This window comes from Carettochelys insculpta, chromosome 14, assembly GCF_033958435.1.
Source record: "Carettochelys insculpta isolate YL-2023 chromosome 14, ASM3395843v1, whole genome shotgun sequence".
NCBI lineage: Eukaryota > Metazoa > Chordata > Testudines > Carettochelyidae > Carettochelys > Carettochelys insculpta.
In genome coordinates this window covers 38,702,217-38,708,690 of record NC_134150.1, presented here as the reverse complement: position 1 = coordinate 38,708,690, position 6,474 = coordinate 38,702,217, and positions in this window count along the sequence as shown.

Here is a 6,474-nt window from a genome sequence, read left to right as displayed (position 1 = left end):
CTGGCTCCCTGCTCTCCAGCCAGCAGTTGCACCTGCACAGTTGCTGGCGGGAAACACAGGACAATTAGTCCCTTTTCTAAAGTAAGTAGAGATGCCTTTTTGGCGCCCAAATCCAGGACTGTCCCGCAAAAAACAGGACGGATGGTCACCTCCCTCGGACCTAGCAGCCATCCTGCTTGGAGCCCCTCCTATGAAATTTCCTGCCCCCCTCTACTTTGTGCACCCATGGTCTATGCCCGGAATTGGTGCATACCTGTTAAATGGCGTCATTACCACTTCAGTGGTTCATTCACAGGTTCTTCTAGCGGCTCTGGAAGGCTCTTTCACTTTAAGTTATTTAGATCCTCTCCTGAGGAAGCAGAGCCACAAACAATGATAGGAAGAGGCAGGTGAGTGGAGAGTAAAACCCAGCAGTGCCCCAAATTTTCAAGTGCCCTACACAGCTGTGTACTCAGTGTATGGGTAAGTATGGCTCTGCTACCAGCCCCCTTTTATAGATGGTAAACTAAGGCTCTATGCTGCTAAGCAGCCTGTCGAAGTGACAATGACCACCTGTCCTGGTTTTCCCGGGACAGTCCCTTATTTCAGCTGTCTGGCAAGCAGCCCAACTTTTCTAAGAAAATGAGCAAATTGTCTGGTGTGTTGTGGGGCTTCTGTTCCCTGGCACCTGGTGTCTTGAGGTGTCAGCCCCTACTCCCAGGGAGCTCCTCCACTGGGAGGCTGCCCCATTCCCAGACACACCCCAAGGCAGATCCCACGGCTGGTGAGCTCTACCACAAGGTGGTTGCCTCATTCCCTGGTGCCTCCCTGCTCTGAGGTTGCACAGCCCCCATCCTCCACTCCCACTCATCAAAAGGCTGTGGAGTCCCATCCTTGGTGGCTGCCCCCCATCACTGAGGAGCCCTGATATGGAACAGCAGCCCCCTGTCACCAGAAGCTGGTGTCCTGTATTTGCCATAAGGCAATGTGGTCACCTTAGCCCAAGGCCACACCACAAATCTGTGTGGGGGCTAAGATGCAAATTTCCCAAGTCCTTGACTGCTCCATGGGACCATCCTCCAATTTCTAAAGGGGAGATGATAATTAAAGGCATTTCAGTTGTCAGAGAGGGATGGTGAACTATGCCTGGGCAGGGCAAAGCCAGAGGAAACTCTGTTGGAGGTCTGTAGCGATCAAGACCTGCATATCCTTCTAAAGACTCTGCTCCATCAGTATGAGGATATTTCATTGACCCTGAAATTAAAGAGAAGTTGAAATAACTCATCAAGAACCAATCTTGAACTACAAAGACAAATAAATCAGTTGTCAATGTTATTGGGAGTTTCACATGAATTGTAAGTGAAGGGTTGGGCTCCAAATATACATTCTCTTGTAGTGTTTGTTATGTCTGGCTGGGGAACCATTGGCTTCAGTGGCACTCTGGGTGTCTTGGGTGGATCGCATTGTAGGCTATACACATTAATTTCTTTTATTGAAGTCAGTGTGAGCTTCATCATAGATTTCAACAGAAAGAGAATCAGGTTCCAGAGTTATTGGTACTGTTCTGATCCATTTAACCAAACACATTCATATTGATACCTAGAAGTGCAGAATGAACTCCTGATGGTGGATAGCAGAAGAAGTTTCCTGAAGAGCTGACTTCTTTTACTTTTATTTATACAGGTTTGTCAGAGAAAACACTTGCGTAATCAAGTGCAATGGTAAAGAGAGAACACATTCATATCTGCCCAGGAGTACATCTGTAACTGTTCAGAAAGGAGCATCCTAATTTGTTTCACTTTCTGGTTGGCACCATAACAAACAGTTCTGACTGTGTATATGAATCAGTACAATCCAACCCAAGCAGATTAGAGCCCAAACTCATCAGCCTGCTCCCAGCACCACCCTTTAGAATAAACTTGGGTTTCATTGTTCCCATGACCTTGTATTTCACTTGATACGGGAATGTTAAGATTTTTGAAACTCTGTCTTTCCTGAGTCATTTTTGGAATATTTTAATTCTACAAATAATAAATATATTAACTAAATATTCCATTACATGTAAGAGAGAAAATTGCTATTTCAAATAGTATAGAAAATGGAAATTCAGTGCAACGATTTTACATTGCTCTGTTAATAAACTACTGGATTTAAATGAAAATGTAATTGGGTTGTGGGATTTTTTTCTACTAATATATTTTTCCAGATATAGCATGGAATCAAATGAAAGACCATGATATTTCTCATTTTCAGGTTACGGTGTGTTCTCAGTTTTTAAGCCCAACTCCCCACTGATTTTCACTTTAAAATTTATGGGACAGCATGTGCCTTTGTATATTCCATTTCAGGAAGAATATCACCATTGTGAATGAATTTGGGCCATGTAACCGTTTATATTGTTCTTATTAAGACCGAGTAAAAATATACCTTGTAATCCCCAGTTGTAGACTGCTGGGTTATAACATAACTTTGCCCACCAATGAAGACATTTCAAAAAAAAAAGAAAGCAGAGCCAAGAATATCACATCCAGAAACTCACGAGAGGATACTTGATTTAAATCAAACATTCCGCTAAGGTTCCTTATTTGGAATATGGCAGAATTCTATAACAACACACCACTGCCCCAAAGCTTGAGGGCTCAGTTACCCTGCTGGCTTTGAGAACTGCATGTACAATAGAATTTGGCTAATGGACAGATCTCTGACAAGGAGGACCATAGTTAACAAAATGTCCTCAATAGCATAGGACGCCATCCTGAAATCCTTAATCAGAACTAAATCAGTGACTGGAAGAACACAGAATATCAGCACAAACATAAAGACTCAGATCAATGGTACATCTAACTTTGGATCTCAACTTTCAACAGTGGCCAATATCAGGTGCTTCAGAGGGAAGGGAAAGGAAGGGAAGGGAAGACCAGGCAGACACTGCGTGATCCCTCCCCATTCATCCACTCTCAGCTTCCCACAGTCAGGCTAGTGACACCAGAGCATACGGTGGCTTCCGTTGCCATCTTACCATCCTCCATGAATCCATCTAGTTCTATTTTGTCCTTCACAATATTCACTAATAACAAGTTTCACAAGTTGTGCATTGCGTGAAGAAATAAATCTGAGTAAAAACATCAAGATCAGGCCCAGATGTTAGTATTTTTGTCAGATGCACAAATAAGTACAATCTATAAAGAAATCATGCAGCTAACTAATTTGCTGTTACCCCCATGTAACTAAAGTGCACAGGGGATAAAACGTAATTTTAAGGGCACGTCTACCCTTTTCCCACCAAGGATCCAAACACTTTCACCACCTGCTGCCATTTGCTGCCAGCTGTGAAGGTTGTTTTGCAGCTGAGTCGTGAGTGTGGAGATGCTGTTACTTCACAGAGGCCAGAACTAAGTGATAGGAAGGACGGTTTTGTGATAAAGGAGCTGGGCAGCAGGAGAGCTGGATTTGATTCCTGTCTTTGCCACAGATTTCCTGGGTGACACTGGGTAAATCATGTCACACTTTTACAAGCATGTACTTAATATTCATAGGACAACTGCAATGCACTTTCACGCCTGTGAAATGGGGATAAGAATGCTTCCTTCCTCAGAGAGCTCAGTGCCAGAAGCCATGTTAGCATCCTAGGCAAATCAAAAGTGAAAGAACCTTTAACATCCAGCCATTTGCTCTCCTCTTGGACATATGCAATGTATGGTGCCAGCTTCTCTTTTTGTTTCACTTCCTCCCAGACTCTGGTGTTGTGATGCCCAGGCTCCATGCCTTGCAGAGGATGTTTACAGAGTGCCTCCATTTGTCTGTACCTTAACTGCTTGAGCATGGATTCCTTGCCCAGGTTTAGGGTTGCTAAGAACTCCCTGTGATGCCCTTTCCACAAGGCAACTCACAAATACCCATCTTTTGGGGAGATATTTTGGGTCCTGCTGGAGACACTCATGCATGCTAGAATTGCTGCACCCTCTGACTTGACATGGTTTCCATCGTATACAGGGTTTACAGTTTAGTTTAATGGCTCTCAGCACCCCCATTATGCAATTTTTCCCAGCATCCCTGAGGCATCTGGGGGCCAAAGGTTTGAGCAGAATTCCGCACTGGTCCCCTTCCCACCTTGCCTACTGACTCCCTGAGCTTTGCTAAGTGCATTAATGAATATTTGAGTTTGGGTTCTTAAATTAGCAACTTGCCTCACAACTGAAACCCCCTTCTACAGATTTCAGGTATCTGCCATAAAACTGAAATTCCATTTGCTCAAAATCAATTTTTCCAGTTCACCTTTGGCAGTCATACTCACACTGCCAACAGGAGCCTTAATGCCAAGGGCCCAGCTCAGCCTCCAATAACATCAACAGGAAGCTTCTCCTGAGTTTCAATACAATTTGGATCAGACCCTAAATAACCTTCAGAAACGGGAATATTCTAGTCTATTCCACTGCCAATTCCTGCTCTGTAATTTTCACTGTGGTATCTGCATACCTGTTAGTTTTGCTTTAAATTGTGAATATGTTATAGTGAAAGGTAGACAAGGTAGGTGAGGTTTTATCTTTATTTGGGCCAATTTCTACTGGTGAGAGATACAAGCTTTCAAGCTTACACAGAGTACTTCAAGCTCAAAAAACCTGTCTTTTTCACCAACAGAAATTGGTCCAGTAAAAGATAATACAACCTTACCTCACCCACCTTGTCTCTCTAATCTCCTGGTATTGATAAGACTACGACACTGCATATAACAAAAGTGAAAGATAAATCATTGTCCCTTAAGAATGATTAAAATTCGAGCATTTAATTTAGAAAGGCAAATGTGAAAATCTTTCTGGAAGTGTTTTCCAGGTTTAGAAGAGAAAAGCCAAGAAATGATCCTTTCCAGATTCCCTTTGTATTTTTCTGGTACACTCCACAATTCTTGCTAACGCCTTTTATTGCAAATCCTTTCTCCAAACTCAGAAGCTGACACCTTCAGGACAGCAATGAAAGAAAGTTTGCAAGTTCCTGAAAATGAAAGCTGAAAAATAGATGCATGTGCATTTCTGTGCTTTATTTTCTGTCCCAGAGATGGTGAAACAAAACAAAACGAAACAACAAACAAACAAGCAAACGAACAAAAGCAGTAAGGTAATAGCTTGTCATGCTTTGGGGTGAAGAATTATTGATCAATGAATTATTATCACAGACAGCACTGTACAAAATACCAGTAAAGGCAATTCTAGAATCTCAGTATTATGCAGTAAACAGAAAAAAACTAAATTGCAAAATCCAACCAAAAACAAAAACCACAAAAAACCCCAAACCAAAAAACCCACAGAGCTAAGTTTCTCCATTTTGCTGAAATTGCTATGAGCCAAGTTTGCATTTGTTGGTAAACGCTGTACAGTTGTGTAACCTTTTTCTCGAGAAAAATGAGTCAACCTCAAGGCAGAAACTAACTAACCTGCTTTGAGTTAGGCACATTCAGATCACCATTTGCTGCTATGGACCGATTCTCTCCGTGTTTGGGTCATTTTCCCCATGCTCATTGTCAGTTGGCGCTGCCTCTGGCTGTTCCCGGATCCCAGAACAACTTACTCGTATGCTTAGAGTTAAGGGAGATATGTGCCCACTGTTTTGCAGGACAGCGGTCGCTGGATCAGCTAAGTCGATTTTATTTTTTCATTGCCAGGGCAAAGCTTGTTTTTATTTTGGAATAAACTCTTGCCACTCATTTCTGGCACTTGCCAACTCACATTCGTAGGACAACCCCCCCACCCTGGAAACTATACAAAGTTCCTGTCTGATATTTGATACATTTTTTATACCACGGCTGTTCTGCCAGGCTAAGTCCCTAAGGCATCAGCACAACATTTTTTTTTTCACCTTGCATGTTGAATAGTAACAGAGAGAAAGCCCTGCTAGGCTATATACTATCGAAACAAAAAAGCAGCCAAGCAGGCTATGACTGAACAAGTGGGTCTGTCCCACGAAAGCTCACCTAATAAATGATTTTGTTAGTCTTTAAAGTGCTACTTGACTGCTTTATTTATTTTTATTTTTTCCCATTATGACAGGCTCATTCACTTCGCACGGAAAATAAATTCGCCCCTGTGTCCCCTAGAGGGCACCAGAACCCACAAAGTGAGCAACCTAGACGCACCGTGGGAAGAGCCCAGGTGATGTTTGCAGCAAATTGCACTTAGCTATGAGAGAAACTGGTTCTGGGGTCGTCTGTGTGGGAAAACAATGGGGCGAATCTACGCTCTACCTCAGTCGTTGCAATTTTCTTGTTTCTCATAAAAGCCTTCTCCAAGACCGCAAGGAAATTTCAAAGCTGGGTGGGAATCTGGCAGCGGAAGGCTTCAGGTGATTGTTTCCCAGAGCTCACTCAGGGTAAATAAAGGACTTTAAAACAAAACTGCTAGGCACTTAGAAGCTGTTGCTCAAATAACTTAAGCAAACATTGCTTCCGGGAGTCCTGTAGGGGAAGAAAACAAGACCCGAAACTTTCCAAGGAAAAGCAAATAT